The following is a 21,353-nucleotide window of genomic DNA, read 5'->3' on the forward strand; positions in this document are numbered from 1 at the left end:
TTATAAGATATAGTTTGAGATAAAGTCCTTCCTCCAGCACTGAGAATCTCATCTGAAATCAGGACGTTTTCACATAATACCATGAAGTCATGCAAGAGGCAAGTCCTGGTAAAGGAAAAGAATGGCCTTTCATAGGGAAAAAAAAGGGTTCCAACAGACATTTTGCTACATACCAGGAGAAAGAATGAGTTCTTCATAAGAGCTGACACAGGGAGAAAGAGAGGGACAGGGCACCTGGTGTCTCTTTCGAGACAAACTTCTGAACACAAGCAGTGCAGACCAACATTTCTTGGCTGTGGATCCACAGTAGGGGACACAGGTCCACTGGGGCTCATTGATTCTCATGCCAGAAATTGACCAAGCACAGTTCATGTCCAGTTCATGCCTTTCCCCCACCAGCTCAGCCTTGCTCCTCTTCCTTACCCTCTTTCTCACTTAATGACAGGGACCCCTACTCTCCCTGTCACCAGTCTCCCTGCAACTCCATGTGCCCAAGTCCTACCAGTCCTTCCTGACCCAGTGCAAGCAACATTAAGTATCACCTTCTTCCTGAAGGCCCCTGAGGTACCCTCTTTGTTTTGTATCACCCCCCAACCACCACCATCATCTTCACAGCTATTTGTGTCCTAAGCTGCCCTCTCCCCTCTAGCAGGGCCACTGGTCTGTGCTGTCCTTGTGTGCCCACACTGCCTGGCATGTAGTAGGCCCTCAAGCTGGTGGCTAGCGTTAATGAAACTGAATGTCTCAGTCCTGGCCTCCTGCCAGCTGTAAAGCCCTCCTGCCTCACAGGGAGAGCAGGCAAGCCCTTAGCACAGGACTTTAGGATGCAGGGGTGGGGGGCCACCTGCTTTTTTTCTGAGGCTCTAAATAGAAACGCCTTTACTCCCATGAATTAGCTGCTGCTCCTAGAAAAGAGGAAACGCAGAGCTCAGATACCCTGAGCCATTGACGTCACCTAATGGTACTGCACAGGCCTAGAGAGACATTTAGATTTTCTAATAAAGCATTTTTATACCTCTGGCTAGCTACGGTGTTTTTCCTCTTCATCGAAGGAGGCTGCAGCGAATGGCAATGGGATCTGTGCTGGGGAGGGCTCCTGTCTACAGGCGGTTCCGGTGGTGCGGTTTTCTGGGGTTTAGCCTTGATGTCAAAATCGGCCCATGGGTTTGCATTTTAACAAGGTTTATGTGGTGAGCCAGGCTGCCGTCTCCTGGTAGGGCTTGCCGTCAGCAAAGATCCCTTTTCCTGTATGAGCCCTGTAGCTTTTTGCCAAGAGGCTGGAAATGCTCAGTGAGGTTTGTCTGTTGTCTTCCTTTCCTCTGCACACACACTTTATCCCCAAATATGTGTTAAACATCTGTTCTGTGCTGGCACCAGGGACACAATGCATCTGCCCCCAATGTCAGGGAGGCCACAGACAGGTAAACAGAATAAATAGAATGCAGCACAGAGGAAATGTGAATCAAGCACTGGAGAAGCTCAAAACCCAGGACCTAAGGAGACTGTCTGGGATTTTTAGCTATTGTCTAAAATAGGGGCTAAGAAACTAGAGCCTGCAGGCCAAATATGGCCTGTTCTGTAAATAAAGTTTTATTGGAACACAGCCACACTCTCTTGTGTGTTGCACCTCTGGCTGTTTTCATACTATGGTGGCAGAGCTGAGGCCATGTGGCCTGCAGAGCCTAAATATTTACCCTCTGGTCCTGCACAGAAAAAGGTTGCTGACTTCATTTATTGAAGATAATTTTCTTTCTTGGATGTTCCATTTTCTTAGGCCAGCAACAGTCTGCCCTGACCTCCCAGAAGTACCCCTTCTCCCCTTCATACACTTCTTTGGGCACCTTTTGCCTTGATGCCAGCCTCTGCGTCCTGTCTCAAAGCCTATCTCAGCCCCTCCATACTGGTGCGGACACGAGAACCTAGGTCCCCTAAGGCTTTTTCCTTTTCACAAGGACAAAATCCAAATGCAAATTCATGGCTCAAACTTCAGAATTTCAAGGATCTGCAACCATGGTCCAAGAGTCATATTTGCATAGGGAAAAAAGGAGGCAGTTAGGGCCCTGACATTATATCAGCTTTTGTGTCTTGTTTTGTTTTGTTTTGTTTTGTTTGAGACAGAGTCTCACTCTGTTGCCCAGGCTGGAATGCAGTAGCACGATCTCAGCTCACTGCAACCTCTGCCTCCCGGGTTCAAGCGATTCTCCTGCCTCAGCCTCCCAAGTAACTGGGATTATAGGTTTGCACCACAATGCCTGGCTAATTTTTGTATTTTTTGTGGAGCTGGGGTTTCACCATGTTGGCCAGGCTGGTCTTGAACTCCTGACCTCAGGTGATCCACCTGCCTTAGCCTCCCGAAGTGCTGGGATTACAGGTGTGAGCCAATGCACCCAGCCATCAGCTCTTATTCTTTTTACAATTTAATGAGGCTACTAGAAGTTTTAAATTACATATGTGGTTTGCATGTGTGGCTTACACAATATTTTTATTGGACAGACCTGGTCCGGACTTTCCCTCCCCTGCCAAATCCTATCACAGATTCACCTCACTTGCCCTTTTGCAGGTGACGGGATGCTAATGAGCTACAGACATCCTCTCGTTTCTAGCAATGAGTCAGCTCCAGACTCACTGAGCCTCCAGGAAAAGATGCTGTAACCAGTTTCCCAGGCCCCTAGGAGGCTTTTACCCTCACTAGAGGACATTCTGATGGGTGCTTAAGCAAACCTATAGAGAATGTCTTTGCAGGGAGATGCAGGGCCCCTTTCAATTGTTCTCAAACTGCTGCAGAAAGTTAGGTCTCACTGTCTAGAGCTTGGTGGACAGTGGGGAGTACCATGCCCTACTGAGTGTACTCAGGCAAGGGGACACCACAGCCCTCAGAAAACTGAGCAGAAGTGGGATGCATGGGAGCCAGTGAGGGCCAGTGGACAGTTAGGCACAGTCATCATCCCTGAGTTGTCTGGGCAGCAAAGTGGGGAAGGCTTATTCTCAAAGAGGCCATACATGCTTAGAAACCCTTTAGCCATGGGTTGAGATGGTGGGTTAAAGGAGATAGTCAGCCTCCCCTAATTAAAATGACCTCCTGCCCTTTTGTGGGAACAGAGCAAAGCTACCAGTTGACAGCTAGTAAGATTTTTTTTCCTGGCACAGCCTGGCTTCACCAGCGTGTCATGGAGGAGACTGCCCCACAGTTCTCACCAGCCTCTAGGACCTTCTCTCCAAGCCCAGCAGGTCCTGGATCGTGGGCCTTGTCTGAGATGTGTGCAATCTGAGTGTGACCAACAGGCTGCTCCACCAAGCACCCTTGGTCGATTTCTTTCTTGCCTCGCAGGACTGTGCTCACAGCCCCCTGAACCCACAAGGACCCAGGGACTCAAGGACTCTGTAGTTGCTTGTGCCCAGTAGTACAAGAAAGAGGCAGCCTGATGCCATCTTTCTTTTCTTCCTCCCTCTTTTGCCTTCTCTCTTTTATCCACACTCTACCTTCAGTCACCTTCTGTAGGCCTCCAGACAGTCCACAGATTTTCCCATCCAGTCCTTACACCTTCATGGACCATCCTCTCGATGGGTTTCTGCTGCCTACCGCACTTGGTGGCCCATTCCGGTTCCCACCCCCAGGCTGGCCTTCTCTTGGGTGTGTCCTTGGCCTTCACTGCCCCCATGCCTTTACTCTGCCCACATTTGCCCATTTCTGTTTCTCTCACCCCTTACCTTTCTAGGGGTATTGGTGTGGCCGATGGGCCTTCTCATGATTTGGGGCCTTCTCCTCCAGCTTCTGGCAAACCATGGTCCTTAGCACTAACAGAGTCTAATATCTCATGGCATTCTCAGCAGAACTGAGAGAAGAGGGTGGCGGGGCTTCTGTTCATTGCTAAGTAGTGATAAAAACAAAATTTCAATTTGTCCGAAATTCCCAGTACTTGGCTCTTTTACATGCTTTTAAATGATGTGGACGTTTTGTTGCTTCCCTGTCCTTTAGGACTCAACTCAGCTTCTCCTCCCTCCAAGAAATCTTCCAAACCTTTCAGCCCATGTCTCTACCCTGCAAAGAGGGAGCAGGGACACTTTCTGTCTGCACCACCCATTGGATCATTAATCTTATGCTACTTTGGGTGAGTTCTCGCCTTAGGGCGGGGACTGTGGGTTATGCCTTTTCATACTTGCTACTATGTATGCCCCATAGACATCAGGAAATTATTTTGAAAACTAGTTTTTACTCCTTAACACAATAACCTTTGGATGGCATAGGAAATTAAAGATGCAGCTTCTGTCTTATCCCGAATTCTTATTCCATGTAGAGTTGATCTATATGTAGCCAATACATGTCTCACATGGTGTTACAAAGAATAGTTTCTGTACTCTTCCAAGGCACACATCCAAGTGTGACTTCTTTTTTAAAAAATTGGAGAAAAAGGCTACTGCAACTGAAAACATGACTGCAGTTATCTCTAAAAGCAGCTAGTCACAGAAATATATTTTATGTAATTGGAATATTACTATGATACAGACTTTGTACATGTGCACCTTATTTGTGTGCCCCAAAATATTTATTGACATATTTGGTAAAGCCACAAGGTAAACAAAATTATCCAAATTTTTCCATTTAGCTTTAGTACATATTTACAAGAATCTATTTAGAGAAAGGCCTCCGATGTTGCGAAACCACATTTTTTTTTCCTGAGAAACCACGTTTGGAACAGCCAAACCCTGAGCAGACATGAATGGAATACCTGCCACACGTCAGGGACTGTGGGAGGCTCTGAGGGCACAAGATAAGCAAGGGCTTGCAGCAGGGAGGAGGGGACAGGGGTGGGGGTATTGAGAATCCAGCTGTAGGATTGTGTGCTTGAGAAGTCTTGGCTTAGAGGAGGGAGAGACCACTTCACGCCTGGTGGTGATGGTGGCTGCTGGAGGTGATCATGCCAGGCTCTGTGAAGTTCCAGAGCATCTGAAGCTGAGAGGGGGCTCTCTTGGCTTGCGAGGGAAAGGGTAAACCTAGAACATTCTGGGCATGTGCACCTACACTGAGCATGATGTGAGAGGAGGCTGCCTAGTTTCAGGTAGACACAGGTGCCCTTTGCCCTGGCAGAGAAGCTTACCCTCATGGCCTGCAGGACAGCAACCCGGGGGGGGGGTGTCTGCCCTGCATGGATGGGGTTTCTTTGACCCGTCTGTTCTCTCATTCTGTCCTCTCTGCTACATCAAGGATGTTTATAAGACAATGGATGTTCGTTTATAAGGTATCCCTGTGGTGGGGATAAGTGGGAGGTGGAGGATGGGAAAATCAGAGGGGAAGAAGCTCTAGGTCTGAGCTGGAAATAGTGTCTCTTTGTGTGAGACCGGTAATGCCTGCTCACCAATATTAACCAGCTTCAGCAGGGATACCCCCACCCCACCTCACCCTTAGCCGAGCCTCAGTCCTGGAGGCCTAGACATAGAGAAAAAATAATTTGACTTAAGAAAAGTAAGATAGCATGCCAGGTGTGGTGGCTCACGCCTATAATCCCAGCACTTTGGGAGGCCAGGGCAGGCAGATCACGAGGTCAGGAGTTCGAGACCAGCCTGACCAACATGGTAAAACCCTGTCTCCATGAAAAATACAAAAATTAGCCAGGCGTGGTGGCGGGCACCTGTAATCCCAGCTACTTGGGAGGCTGAGGCAGGAGAATTGCTTGAACCCGGGAGGCGGAGGTTGTAGTGAGCCAAGATCATGCTGTTGCACTCCAGCCTGGGTGACACAGCGAGACTCCGTCTCAAAAAAAAAAAAAAAAAGAAAAGGAAAGTATGATAGGTTTGGTAATGAATGATGAACAGACATAGCTGAGCTATTTCTTAAAAATTAATGTTATCTATTCATCTCTAATGCATTGAAGACCGCTAGGATTTAAAGAGGAGTATTATGTTGGCCTTTGAGAGGAGGGTTTTTTCCCCATAAGTTTAACTAAAATTCCAAAGGTTGCACTTCTACATGACTTGTGTCATTCTGACTATTACAAGATTCTGCTCACTCCAGAGGCTTGTACTAATTAAGCCCAAGAGACTTACAGTACCTTAGGCCTGACTTCCGTTAAAGTTTTACTTATGTACCAATTTTTAGGTCACTTATGGGTGTTAGCACTCTATGGAAATTTTTTTTTCCAAAGCAACAGTTGGTGGCTGACTTTTCAGAAGGAATTATTCACCTCACATGAAGGAATCAGTTTCTGGCATTTTGCTCAACCTAAATCATCCATTCAGTGAGCGTGCAGTGCCTGCTGGCACTTGGCTCAGTGGAAGATACAGGATGGATGAGACTGAAGTCACTCCTTGCATATGCTCTCACTAGAATAGAATCCCTGGCTTGGCTAATGGGACCCCCATTTACCCAGTCACCCCCATCCTAACCTGGGAACCACCTTTAGCATCCCTGCTTTCCTGAGCCCACTGCATGCATCCTAGAAGCCACTTAGTTCCAAAGATGATGTCTTCGTAACAATCCTTGACTCCATGCCCACTTCCCCACCCCACCACCACTTCCTTCAAGCCATTATGACCTCTCATCCTACAGAGCCTCATGACCGCTCCCTCTGCCTCCTTGTAATGTGTGCTGGAGCCAGTTCATACCGACTTGTGAAAACTGATTGTTTAATTTTCTGGAATTTTGTGATTTAGTGTTAAACCGGCCATTATTAAAAATTAAATTATATAAGCATGCATTTAAGCAAATTTTATTTGTAAGAAGTAATAAGTATTTACAATCCATCCCTTCCCAAGCATATAACTATATTTTACTATCATATGTGCTCTTGACATTTGTACGTCTCTTTTATCTGTATTATGGAAATGCCAGATAAAGCTGTGCCCTGCACACATCTTCCCATTTCCACGTTCAGTGACATCATTCTGGCAGCTTTAAACAGCCGTGAAGGGAGTATTTTTAGATCAAGAAAATTGGCAAACTCTACAAATCAGGACTTTTTTTTTACTGATTTTTCTAGACTTAAAAAAAAGATGAAGAAAATGTTAATAATACAGGATAAACTTAAATGTATATCATGTCTATAGTAGTTTCATTGTGAATAACACAAAAATATCAAGAATGATTCCCCCAGTATTTACAAACTATTATTTGATTCAACAAAGAAGTTCCTCCCGTCACTGACAAATGAGTGAAATTTCTATGTACATCTTTGTTATTTGCCTTTCATCTTACTTTTTTTTTTTGAGATGGAGTCTCGCTCTGTTGCCCAGGCTGGACTGCAGTGGCACGATCTCGGCTCACTGCAAGCTCCGCCTCGCAGGTTCACGCCATTCTTCTGCCTCAGCCTCCAAAGTAGCTGGGACTACAGGCGCCTGCTACCTCACCCGGCTAATTTTTTGTGTTTTTGGTAGAGATGGGGTTTCACCATGTTGGCCAGGATGGTCTCGATCTCCTGACCTTGTGATCCACCCGCCTCGGCGTCCCAAAGTGCTGGGATTACAGGCGTGAGCCACCATGCCCGGCCCTCATCTTACTTTTTGATGTAAATGAAAATATCAACTAACATTTATGCCAAGACTCCACTCATTCATTAACTGTAACCATAAATTGGCTGCTGATACAAGAGGTCAAAAAAAAAAAAAAAAGATTGCTGATCAAATCCCAGCAAAAGCATTTTGTGGGAATCCATTGGCTATATAGACTCTACAACCAAGAGTGCCTTATATTTGAATATTGTTTTGAAATTGTGTGTTATACATTCTTTGTATTAGGGATTGAGAAATTTCTTTCTTTTTTTTTTCTTTTTTTTTTTTTTGAGATGGAGTCTCACTCTGTCACTGGAGCGCAGTGGCGCAATCTCGGCTCACTGCAAGCTCCGCCTCCCGGGTTCACGCCATTCTCCTGCCTCAGCCTCCCGAGTAGCTGGGACTACAGGCGCCCGCCACCATGCCTGGCTAATTTTTTTTTGTATTTTTAGTAGAGACGGAGTTTCACCATGTCAGCCAGGATGGTCTCGATCTCCTGACCTCGTGATCCACCCGCCTCGGCCTCCCAAACTGCTGGGATTACAGGCGTCAGCCACTGCGCCCGACCGGGAAATTTATTTCTTAAAGGGCCAGATAGTAAACATTAGGCCTTATGGTCTCTGTCAAACTACTTAGCTCAACTCTGCCATTGTAGTGGGAAAGCAGCCATAGATGATATATAAATGATGGGCAAGGCTATGTTCTAATGAAATTGTATTTACACAAACAGGTGGCCGGTTCATACCAACTTGTGAAAACTGATTGTTTAATTTTTTGGAATTTTGTGATTCAGTTGTTAAACCAGCCGTTATTAAAAATTAAATTACATAAACATGCAATTAAGCAAATGTTATGTTTAAGAAGTAATACGAACAGCCCATCCCTTCCCAAGCACATTACTATGGTTCACTATCATGTCAGTAATGTCAAGAGCATACATGATGGTAAGCTATAGTAATGTGCTATGTGGCCATATGCTAAATTATGGCCTGGGCCATAATTTCCTGACCTCCGCTTTATATCAGTAAAATGTATATTAAACTTATGTTCGGCTATCGTTGCTTTTTCAGCAAGCTGGTGGTTAAACCCTTAGCAGCACACTGTTGACTACTATCCTATCTGGTCCCCAGTTCTCATTCTGAAGGGCTCAGTGGTGGTTCCTCATCACTGACTAAACCGTCATCAGGCATCTTTGAGGAGCACACTCCTGCCTTCCTGCCCCGCTTTCCCTGCCACCTTCCCAAGCCACACTAGGCTGTTTGTAGTTCTCTGGACATGCCAGGCTTGGCCATGCCTCTGTGTGTCGCTCCCTCTGTCTAGCGTGCTCTTCCTTCCTCCTGTCCTCCTGGACAACTCTTGGTCCCCTGACCCAGGTCAGGAGCCCCCTCTGTGACTGCCCCCGGCCACCTCTCTCCTCCTCCCCGCTGCGGAGTGGATTTGGCACTGACCACACTATCACTACTCAGCCTGACCAGACCCTCCAGGGCAGCATCATGTCTTGGTCCCTGGGTCCCCATCTCCCACTTATGCTGCTGAATGCACTTAGTAAAGATTTGATCAGTGGAGCTTATGGAAGAGCCTATGTTTTAATAATCCAAGTAAGATGTCTTTCGTGTTGATACTTTGTATCTGTTACTCTGCAAGTGCATTTCATACATTAACTCCTGCAATCCTTACCACACCTCCAGGAGGGAGATACTAGGCTCCCCTTTCTACAGATGAGGAAACTGAGGCTTGAAGTGGTCAAGAAACCTGTCCAGGTTTCACATGGGATGCATGTGGCAGAACCAGGATTGTAACCCTAAAGGAGTTAGCAATATGGAAATAAAGGAAGCACAAGTGTATCTTAGGAGAATTCATAAGAGAAAGGCTTCCCTTGCTTGGGAGGTGAGGGGATGACTTCATGGAGGAGGTGTTGACTGACGTGGGTTTGAGCAGTGGATAGAATATGTCATTGTAGGCCGGGTGCGGTGGCTCATGCCTGTAATCCCAGCATTTTGGGAGGCCGAGGTGGGCGGATCATGAGGTCAGGAGTTTGAGACCAGCCTGGCCAACATGGTGAAACCCCATCTCTACCAAAAGTACAAAAAGTAGCTGGGCATGGTGGTGGGTGCCTGTAATCCCAGCTTCTCAGGAGGCTGAGGCAGGAGAATCACTTGAATCCAGGAGGCGGAGGTTGCAGTGAGCCAAGATCCCGCCATTACACTCCAGCCTGGGTGACAGAGCAAGACTCCATCTCGAAAAAAAAAAAAAAAAGAATATGTCATTGTAGGGAGAGGAATCCTCTGCAAAAGTGAAAAGCCAACGAAAGGCAGGACAGGAGATAATCAAACATGGCTGGACCCCTCGAGTAGGGGAGCTTGAGCTGAGGGTACAGTTGGTGCCCAGATGCTCAGCTGCCCACCTGGCTTGGCCTGGCTTCCTCCACAGTTCATACTCTACCTCCAGGTGCTTCAGGGTCCACAGCCACCCTGGTGGGTGTTTGGACTGAAGTAGATCATGCTGTGTGGAAGGGCCTGTTTATATGATGTGCCATGGAAGGGAGTGGCAGGTAGGCAGCTTGGAGGCATGAGTGAAAAGCTAAGAGAGTGAGGTAGCTAACTGCATCCCTACAGAGAAGCCTGGGTCTCTTTTATGGAAAACTGGAGGCCCAGACCTGCATAGCTCCTTGAAGGCCATGAGAGCACCTTGTCCAGGAGTGGGCATGGTTGGGCATGCAGTAATGTAAATGGAGTAGTAGATGTCAGCTCTGACTGCAGCATTTCAGTTCAGCTTTCTACCACACTTTGGAGGTATGCAGCCAGCTGCACCTAAAACCCAGCCATTGTACCACCTGCTTCTTTGTCTATAGGACCCTTTCTTTCTACCATGGTCAAAGCAGTGTTCATCACATAAGATTAGACTCAAGCGTCTGGGCCTTCGCTTATGTGGTGCCTCATTTAAATAATTTCTAAGAACAAAATTCCAAGAGGTATGGTTTCCTCTAGTGCCATTGCTGGAAAAAGAAGTGAGGAGGAGGAAGAATTTTGAGTGTTCTTCCTTCCGCTTCTCACCCTGTTTTGCTGAAGGCTAGGTTTCCTGGGTGAGATTTCAGAGCCCAGCTCCAGGAAACTGAAGAAAGTATGCATTTACTCATCCTGACCAGCTGTCCCTAAACCCAGAATCACCATGTAAGGAGTGGCTTCAATGGTACTTTTCCTCATTATTTGTTAGTCAAACAAGATGGCTGCGGGATGGGAGGCTGAACAGCTGCAATGTATGTACTCGAGGATCTGGGGAGGAAGAAAAGGGCTAGGTCTCAGTGAGTGCCATTCATTCTGCAAGTGCCTATTGAGCACTTTCATAGCAAACACAACCCTGAACTACGGCACGATGAAGAGAAATCATGGGGGAGCCGCTGTCAAGCTGCTTTAGGTCTTGTAGAGGTTTGTGAGAAGGTTTCAGATCACTGGAACTGTTGAGAAGAGTTTAAATCTATTCGCAGAGCTTTGGCCCACAAGTTACAAAGGAAGCAAAAGGCAGATTCATAAGAAGCCAGTTGTAATCCATAGAGAATACTGGACCTGTCTGATGGTGGAAATCCCTACAGGAGGAACGTTCACATCCACCCACTGGTGCTAGGGAACAGCCGCCCCTTCAGCACCTGTGTTCGATGAGGAGGAGTGTGGAAGGGCTAACACAGTGGCTCCCAACCTTGGCTGCACATTGGAATCACCTGGAGAATTATCAAAGCAAACAACAACAACAAAAACAGAGGCTCTGATAGATCGGGTCTGGGGTGCAGTCTGGGCATGAGGATTTCTGAGAGCGCCCCAGGGGATTCCAATGTGCTACTGAGGGTGAGAACCACCAAATTTCTGAGTCAATTAGATCTGGCGTGATCATGTTATGTTAGGCTAGGGAGCTTTCCTGCTGGACGTCTTGGAGGGGGACAAGACTGATTTGACCAAAAACTCACGTTAGGGCAGGTTGATAGAAGGACGGCCTTTGTATAATTCTCACAGGGAAGACCAGGCCTCTGTGGAACTGCCAGGGGTACGGACCATGCCTTCATCATCATTATCTTATATCTGCCTCCTAGGTCCTGGCACACAGAAAATATCTATTGAATAAATACTTGCATCCAGGCAGAGAGAAGCCATGGTGTTTGGGTAGCAGCAGTGGTTTCTGAGAGACAGGGGCCTGTGTGTGCCCTTCCTCAGGCTTTGTCAGGGCCAGGGAGCTTGGAGCATAGCTTGGGCTTCCAGAGCAGCCAGTGGCCCAAGAGAAGGCTGACCTGGGCAAAGCTGCTTTCCTGTCTGGACTCAGAGAGCACTGTGATGATGTGGCTCTGCCTGTCTTGTCAGCCATGTTTCCGGCACTTAGCACGAAGCCTGGTGCACAGGAGGTGCTTCCGAAGGGGTAGATGATGTGCCGGGCAGTCAGCCCTCTTCCTAGAACTGGCTTCAGGCTCCTCTATCTGCAGGGCCTAACCTGAAGGCACTTTACTTCCTGATTACAGTGAGATTTGGGGACAAATGCAACAAAAATTCATTCCAGAGTCTACATCCCAAGCCCCATTATCTGACTCACCTGACAGGTTTTTGGGTTTGTTTGTTTTTTTCATGTCTCTTGCACATTAGTGTTTTATGGTTTGACATTTGATAGGGGAAGTAATAGTGTGAGTGGGACTTATATAGTTTCCTGCTTTAATTGAAATTAGAAAAATTCACCCAACATCCTTTAGGCTATGAGAACTTTGGTTTAAAAAAAAAAAATCTTCAATAGATCATCGTCCCTGCGACGCTGCACCACCAAAACTCCAAGTCTTGTTTCTCTGCCTGTCACTACTGGGCTCTCAGGAGATGCAGCAAACAGCTGCCCCCTTTAGCCACATAAGCACAATGTTCTGGGTAAGCAGTTGAGGGGTAAGATCCAAAGCATGTGCCAGGGTATCACCGTGGGGTGAAAGTCCAGAGACAGCAGTTGTTGAGTAGGCCCTGGGGTCGGTCAGCTGTGCCAAGTGGTCCAGGCTCAGGCAGGGGCAGCTTTTTGCATTAGAGGGTAGATCACCACTGCTCCACCGCTGTCAGGGGCTCTTCCTCTGTGCCTAAGAACCTTGGCACCTGTGCTTGGGGAACTCACTGCCATGGAAACAAAGCCTCGTGGGTGTGCGGGGGTCTGCCTGGCCTGCAGCAGCTCCATGAGGCCAGAGCGGGGCTTGTGTATGTTCTTTCATCTTCTGATGAATGTTGTCCCTCAGAGGGAATTGTCTGAATAGTGGCCCCAGAGACATGTTCTGTATTAGGAATTTAAAGTGACATTAAAAACTGCAACATCTTTAAAACATCCAACCAAAGGTTCTAGGGGCTTCGGGGCTCTAGGCCTTGCTCCTGGATGGCAGCCCCCCGGTGGCCATCAAGGGCACTTTGGTGCAGATGTTCCCTGGGGCATCTGTGCAGAGAATGTGCAAGGTGAGGCCCAAGTAGGCCCTCCAGAGGCAGAAGCTGATGGGGACCAAGGGGGTCCAGGTCCCTTGGGGCCTCTCAACTCATTAGCTTCTATGGGGCCAACAGGATAAAACTGTTGGGAAAAAGGAACTTTCAAAAATTCTTTTTAGACAACGTGGGCTGTTATTTGTAAACTTACAAAGAGGAGGGTATGCTAAAACATTGTTTTCTCAAAACACACACACACTCACACACACACACACACACACAAATGTCTTCACATAAAAAGGAAAGGAAAGAGAAACTTCCTCACTGTCTTCAGAATTCATTTCCTCCTTACACAGCTGCTGAAGGTGAGCGGCGTTGTGATGAATTCCTGGGGTGCACTCTGGTTCCTCTTGGTTCAGTGGTGGAGAGTGGAGAAGCAGATGCTGCAGCCAGTGAGTGTCGTCCCTTGTGGAGTGGCCAGTGCAGGAGTTATCCCTTCCCCTTTTATTTGAATTGATCTGGGGCTGAAAGCACACTTTCCAGCTAGTCTTCCTGGCAATGACCTTGACCTTTGATCTGGAAATACCAACTGGAAGCCTGGGGAGTTCTTTTTCTTTTTCTCTTTTTTTTTTTTTTTTTTTTTGACAGACTCGCTCTGTCACCAGGCTGGAGTGCAGGGGCGCAATCTCAGCTCACTGCAACCTCCGCCTCCTGGGTTCAAGCGATTCTCCTGCCTCAGCCTCCCAAGTAGCTGGGACTACAGGCACGCACCACCATGCCCTGCTAATTTTTGTATTTTTAGTAGAGACGAGGTTTCACCATGTTGGCCAGGATGGTCTCAATCTCCTGACCTCATGATCTGCCCGCCTTGGCCTCCCAAAGTGCTGAGATTACAGGTGTGAGCCACCATGGCTAGCTGGAAAGTTCTACCTTTTTCTAAGGCTTCCAGCAACACAGAGTCACAGACCTGGGTGAGGCATCTGCGCTTTCAGCGTTCTTCACAAAAGCCCCCCACTTGTTCTCAGTCCTGAACTGGCTCCCCTGGCCATCTCTCTGGCATGTGATTGTTGGGGCCAATGAGGTTGGCGTGGCCTTTGTGACTAATATACCCCAATATGAGAATAAGAGATAAGTTGGCAAACATTTGATTCCCTGGAGAAGTCTTAACCTTTGGCATCCCATTTTCAGAAGTCGCATTTAGAGAAGAAAGTGTAATTTTGTGTTTGGTCTTTCAAATCCATCTCTCTTATTCCTTTGGAAGCATCTTCACGTTCACCAGAATCACTGTATTAAAGCCATTCTTCCTCTCCCAATCCATCCAGCACCCCCTTCCAGATTCATCTCCCCAAGATAACACTTGAATCTCTTACTTCTCTTTTAAAAACTTACAGTGACTCCCTGTTGTGTATAAGGTCTGTCTTGCTGACTTAAAGTCCCAGCCCTTGATCCTTTACCCTTCCCGTGACTCTTGCGGAGCCTGCACTGTAGAAGGCTCAGCTTCTTGCACCCTGTTACTCCTGGCTCCCGATCCCCAGGTGTACTGCATATTCAAAAGGCAATCTAGAAGTCTGGTCCCTCCCATGGAATGTTCCCTTCGTAATAGCTTACTGTCCTTTCGGAGCCCTGCTGCACTTGCTGGCTGCGTCACACAGCCCAGCACTCAGCCAGGTTTTGTCTCACTACACAGGTCATCCCAGACAGCATTCACTATCTTCTCCATCTTGACCTCTCCTTCCCCCAAGGGCCTTACACAGTGCTAGGTAGGTGACTAATACGTTCAGACTAAATTAGATTATCTGAAATTATTCATAATTAGGTTACCAGCATCATGTCTTACAAGTCAGTCACTAGAAAGGCACTTACTTGATGAGCTACACAGAAGGGATAAGACAGCCCCTGTTCTATTCTACTCTTATTAAGTCAAGTGGACAATACTCAGATATATGGAAACAGAAAGAAGAGCAGAGGTGTGGTTAGACCCCATCTTAAAGACAAAAGAAAAAGAAGAGGCTGGGCGCAGTGGCTCACGCCTGTAATCCCAGCACTTTGGGAGGCTGAGGCAGGTGGATCACCCGAGGTCAGGAGTTCAAGACCAGCCTGGCCAACATGGTGAAACCCTGTCTCTACTAAAAATACAAAAATTAGCTGAGCATGGTGGTGCGGGCCTGTAATCCCAGCTATTCCAGAGGCTGAGGCAGGAGAATCGCTTGAACCCAGGAGACAGAGGTTGCAGTGAGCTGAGATCATGCCGCTGCACTCCAGCCTAGGTGACAGAGCGAGTCCTCTGTCTCAAAAAAACAACAAAAAAAGAAAAGATGGACATAAGAGATGTTTTGATCAAAACATTAACCAGAATGTTTTTGAAGTGAGGTATTGAAGGGTGAGACAGAAAGAGGAGTAAAGAATGGCCCCACATGAGTAGCAGGGCATTGACTCTTCCATGAATTCCAAGATGGAGGGCGTATCACAGAGCCCTGAGTGGAGGCTTCCGCTGGACAAGAGAAGCAGGGAGGATGAGGGTGTGCTGGGCCGAGGTGACATAAGTGCCAACGGCTGGCTAGATATGCAGAGAGAGGAATCCAAGGAGATCCGAAATGGCACGCTGTATCTGAAAATAATGAAGCATAATACAATGATATTTATAATTTATTGTTTGTTTTGGGACAGGCCCTAGACTGTCTTAAAGGCATCATCTCAATTAATCGTCTTATCAAGCCCATAATATAGTATTTTATTCAGCAGATGAAGAAACTGATACTCAGAGAGCAGTTACACAGCTAGCAAATGTGCAAGCTTGGCATCATACCTCGAGTCCACTACATAGCCCTTCCCTGTGGTGCCTTTGAACAAATGTTTTCACTGGCACAGGCCACTCACAACATGAAGTACACTGAGCCACTTTTTGTAAGTCATGGGGGAAGCAAACATTGTGAAAAGGACACCCAGAGCTCACCCTCAGTTGGCATTCCAGCCAATTTTTTCTCAAGCATTTTATTGTGAAAATTGTCAGGCATATAGCAAAGTTGAAAGAATTTTACAGTAAACACCTGAATAACCACCACCTAGATTCTACCGTTAACATTTTACTATATTAGCATTATCACATCTCTTTAAATATACATCCCTCTGTACATCCTTAATCCATCTTGTTTTTTTTAAATAAATTTCATCTATTAGTACTTTTCCTCCTAAAGCCTTTAGCATGTATATCACTAGCAACAGTTCTATATCTGCTTACATTTTATGTAAAATTAACGTACAAAGAAATGCACAAATGGTAAGTGTACCTTTGTGTGACCTTTGACAAATGTATACACCTTTGTAACCTAAACCCTAAGAAGACATAGAACATCACTGCCACTCCAGAGAAGGTCCTTCTTCCTCTTCCCAATTAATGTCTGTCCCTCAGTCCTCAGAAGAAACCATTGATCTGATTTTATCCACCATAGATTAGTTTTGCCTGTTCTAGAATTTAATCTAAATGGAGTCATACAGTATTTACTCATTCGTGGAAGGCTTCTTTCAGTCAATATAATGTTTTTGAGATGTATTTATGGTTTTGAGTATATGATTTGGTTGCTTTTTACTGCTGAGCACTGTTCTATTGCATGGATATACCACAGTTTGTTTATCCATTCTCCCATTGATAGGCACCTAGATTGGTGCCAGTCTTCAGCTATTATGAATAAAGCTGCTGTGAATATTCTTATACAAGTCTCTTTGTGAATATATATTTTTATTTCTCTTGGGAAAATACCTAGAAGTAGACTTGTTAAGTCATGGATTAAATGTATGTTTACTTTTATAAGAAACTGCCAGTTCTCCCAAAGTAGTTTTTAGCATTTGACATTCCCAAGAACAATGTATGAGGGATTCAGTTGCTGCACATCCTTGCCAACAGTTGGTTTGCCAGTCTTTACAACTGTAGCCATTTTGTTAGGTGTGCAGGTCTTAATTTGCACTTCTCTGATGACTAATAATGTTGAACAATTTTTCATGTGCTATTGGTCTTTTTAAAATGTCATCTTTTGTAAAGTGTCTACTCAAATCCTTTGCTATTTTAATTGGCTTGTTTTATTATTGAGTTGTATTAGTTCTGCATATATCCTGATGAATACATCAGTCTATTGCTAGGTATATGTTTTGCTCATATGTACTTTCACTCTGTGGGTTTCCTATTCATTTCACAGTATATTTTAAGAACAGAAGTTTTTAATTTGATAGTTTAATTTGTTAATATTTTATGTTCATTGTTTTCTGTGACCTACCTAAGAAAACTTTACCTACCCTCAAGTCATGAAGATATTTTGTATTTTCCTTTAAAAACGTAGTAGTTTTACATTTAGGACTATCATCCATCTAGAGTTAGTTTTTGTGTATGGTGTCAGATGGCATCAAGCTTAATATTTTTCTATTTGGATATCTATTATTCAAGCACCATTTGTTGAAAAGACTTTCTTTTCTTCGTTGGATTGTTTTGACATCTTTGTCAAAAGTCAAATGAGTATGTAATATAGATCTATTTCTGGACTCTGTTCTTTACATTGATTTATTGGTCAATCTACAGATTGCATGCTTTCTTAATTACTTTATAGTAAGTCTCAAAGTCAGGTAATGTAAGTTCTTCAACTTATATTGAATGGTTTGGCATTTTATGTCCTTTCAATTTCTATATAAATTTTAGAATTAGCTTGATAATGTTTCCCCCAAAAGCCTGCTGAGTTTATTTTTAGGATTACATTGATGCTGTAGATCAATTGGAGATAATTGATATTTGATGATATTGATTCTTCCAGTCCATGATATTGGGTAGTTTTCTGTTTGTTTAGTTCTTCTTTAATTTCTCTCAGCAATGTTAAGTAGTTTTCAGTATAGAAGTCTTGCATATCTTTGTTAAATTTATTTCAAAGTACTTTATGTTTGTTGATGTTGTGACAAATGGAATTGATTTCTAAGTTCATTTTCTAAATGTTTACTGCCAGTACATAAACATACAATTGATTTTTTGGCCGGGTGCAGTGGCTCACACCTGTAATCCCAACATTTTGGGAGGCCGAGGTTGGCATATCACTTCAGGCCAGGAGTTTGAGACCAGCCTAGCAACATGGCAAAACCCCATCTCTATTAAAAATACAAAAATTAGCCAGATGTGGTGGCCCACACCTGTAAATCCAGCTACTCAGGAGGCTGAGGCACAAGAATTGCTTGAACCCGGGAGGCAGAGGTTACAGTGAGCTGAGACTGCGCCACTGCACTCTAGCCTGGGTGACAGAGTGAGATTGTGTCAGAAAACAGCAACAACAACAACAACAACAACAACAAAATTGATTTTTAAAATTAGCTTTCTACCTGTGAACTTGCTTGATGGATTTATTAGTTGTAGCAGCTGCTTTATAGATTGCTTAGGATGTTATACACAAAAAGGCATGTCTTTCACATCTATTTAGGATGGAATGTTGGTCTGTAGTTATCTGTTTTTTTGATAATGTCTTCATCAGGGTTTGCATATTAGGATTGTGCTGGCCTATTACATTATCTTGAAAATGTTCCCTCCTCTATTTTCTGAACAAGTTTATATAAGACAGGTGTTATCACTTCCTTAAATGTATGATAGAATTCACCTGTGAAGGTATCATGGCCTGGAATTTTTTATGTGGAAAGATTTTTCATAAGATTTTTTTCCCCTAAATATAGGAAAATTCAATCTTTTCTGTTTTTATTTCCATACAGGTGAGTTGTAGTTTTCAGAGAATTTGTCCATTTCATCTAGGCTATCAAATTTTTTGGCAAAAGTGGATCATAATATCCTCTCATCATCCTTTTAATGTCTGTAGACTTTGTAGTGTAAGGCTGGGTGCCATGGCTCACTCCTGTAATCCCAGCTCTTTGGGAGGCCGAGGTCAGGAGTTTGAGACCAGCCTGACCAACATGGTGAAACACCGTCTCTACTTAAAATACAAAAATTAGCTGGGTGTAGCGGCATGCCCTTGTAATCCCAGCTACTCAAGAGGCTGAGGCAGGAGAATCACTTGAACCTGGAAGAGGTTGCAGTGAGCTGAGATCACACCATTGCACTCCAACCTGGGCGACAGAGTGAGACTTCGTCTCAAAAAAAAAAAAAAAAAAAGGAATTTGTAGTGTAACCTCTCTTTCATTTCTTTATTTGTATTTGTGTCCTCTCTCTTTTTTATTGTTCTGTCTAGGTGAGATTTATCAACTTGGTTGATCTTTTTGGAGAACCAACTTGTAGGCTTTATTACTTTTCTCTATTGTTAATCTGTTTTCTATTTTGTTGCTTTCTGTTCTTATCCTTATTATTTCTTGCATTTATTTTACTCAGCTTGGTTTAGTTTGCTCCTTTTTTCAAGCTTCTTAGGTAGAACCTTAGGTCATTATTATTATTTTCTGACAATTTCTTTGAGGAATAACTGACATACATTAAACTGCACATATTTAAAGCATACAGTTTGATGAGCTTTGTTATATGTACACACCCATGAAGCCATCACCACAATCAAGATAATGAACATATCTATCAACATATCCCCAAGAATTTCCTTGGGTCCCTTTGTATTCTTTTCCTCCTGACCCTCCTTGCCCTCCTTTATTTCCAAGCAATCACTGATCACTATAGAATAATTTCCATTTTCTCAAGTTTTATGTAAATAGAATTATAGAGTATATACTCCTTTTTGTGGCATCTTTCACTAAGCATACTAATTCTGAGATTCACCCATGCTGTTGCATTTATCAGTTTATTTATTTTCTTATTGTAATAGCTTTATTGAAATATAATTTATGTACCATACAATGTATCCATTTAAAGTGTACCATTCAATGGATTTTAGTGGTTCATTTCCTTTTATTGGTCAATATTATTCTAGTGCATTAGCTATCCCACAATTCATTCATTCATCTAGTGATGGGCATTTAGTTGTTCTCAGGTTTGGCTATTACAAATAAAGTCACTTTGAACATTCATGTAAAAGTCTTCAAATGCACATGTGCTTTTATTTCTCTTGGGTAGATACCCAAAATTATAACATATTTTGAACTGAATGATTGATTGACTTCTTCTTTGGTCCCTGGGTTATTTAGAAGCTTTGTTTTTTCTTTTAATTTCTTTTAGTTTCTAAATATTTGGGGATTTTACAGATTTTTTCTGTTAGCAATTTCTAATTTAATTCCATTATGGTCAGAGAACATACTTTGTGTGATCTGAATTCATTTAAATGCATTGAGACTTATTTTATGACCCAGATTAATATCTGTCTTTAGTGTCTCAAGTTCATTTGAAAAGAATGTATATTCTTCTGTCATTGGGTGGAGCGTTCTATAAATATCAATTAAGTCAAGGATATTGATCATATTATTCATATCATGTGTGTTTTTCTTAATTTTTTTCATGTTATCAAGTGCTGAAAGAGGAGTGTTAAGATCTCAACTATGATTGTGGACTTGTCTATTTCTCCCTTTAATTCTATCAGTTTTTTTTCCATGTGTTTTGAAGCTCTGTTGTTAAGTAATAGACATCTCAGCTTGTTATGTCTTTCTAAATTGACCTTTTTATCATTATAAAATGTTCTTCTTTATAGCTGGTGATACTATTTTTTTCTTTTTTTTTTTTGAGATGGAGTTTTGCTCTTGTTGCCCAGGCTGGAGTGCAATGGTGCCATCTCGGCTCACTGCAACCTCCGCCTCCCGGGTTCAAGCGATTCTCCTGCCTCAGCCTCCCGAGGAGCTGGGATTTACAGGCATGCGCCACCACGCACAGATAATTTTGTATTTTTAGTAAAGACTGGGTTTCTCCATTTTGGTCAGTCTGGTCTCGAACTCCCGACCTCAGGTGATCCACCTGCCTTGGCCTCCAAAGTGCTGGGATTACAGGTGTGACCCACCGCACTTGGCTGATACTCTGTATCTTATAATGTATTTGATTTGATAGTAATGTAGCCATTCCAGCCTTCTTATGCTTGTTTGCATGATGTGTCTTTTCCCATCCACTTACTTTCAGTCTGTGTCTATTGAAGGTATATTTTTTATGGAGAGTGTATAATTGGCTTTTCATTTTTTAATCAATTCATATCTGCCTGTTATTTGGAATGTTTAGTCCACTAACGGCTAATGTAATTATTGATATGGTTGGATTCAGATCTACCATTTTAACATCTGATTTTTTTTGTTTTATTTTTATTTTCTTTTATATAGGTATTTTAGATTATTTGAACAATTTTTTAAAGCCTTTTTATTTATCCATTGGTTTTTTAGTTAAATCTCTTGGCATTTTTAAGTGATTGTCCTGGGGATTACTATATACATCTTTAACTACACAGTCTACTTAGCCTAATATGGTACCAATTCATGTGAAACATAGGAACTTTTGAAACTGGAAGTCCATTTACCACCTTCCCTTTTATCCTTTATGTTGCAGTTCTCATATGTTATAAACCCCAT

The 21,353-nt window shown here is 43.9% G+C and overlaps 1 protein-coding gene across 16 annotated transcripts in view; it reads left to right on the plus strand.

Annotated features, from left to right (window-relative positions):
* The window catches only part of PDE8B (phosphodiesterase 8B), a 254,887-nt gene that overhangs the window by 173,135 nt on the left and 60,399 nt on the right, over window positions 1-21,353 (plus strand). The gene's annotated exons all lie outside the window — the stretch shown is intronic.

The sequence above is a fragment of the Symphalangus syndactylus genome, chromosome 11 (genome assembly GCF_028878055.3).
Source record: "Symphalangus syndactylus isolate Jambi chromosome 11, NHGRI_mSymSyn1-v2.1_pri, whole genome shotgun sequence".
NCBI lineage: Eukaryota > Metazoa > Chordata > Mammalia > Primates > Hylobatidae > Symphalangus > Symphalangus syndactylus.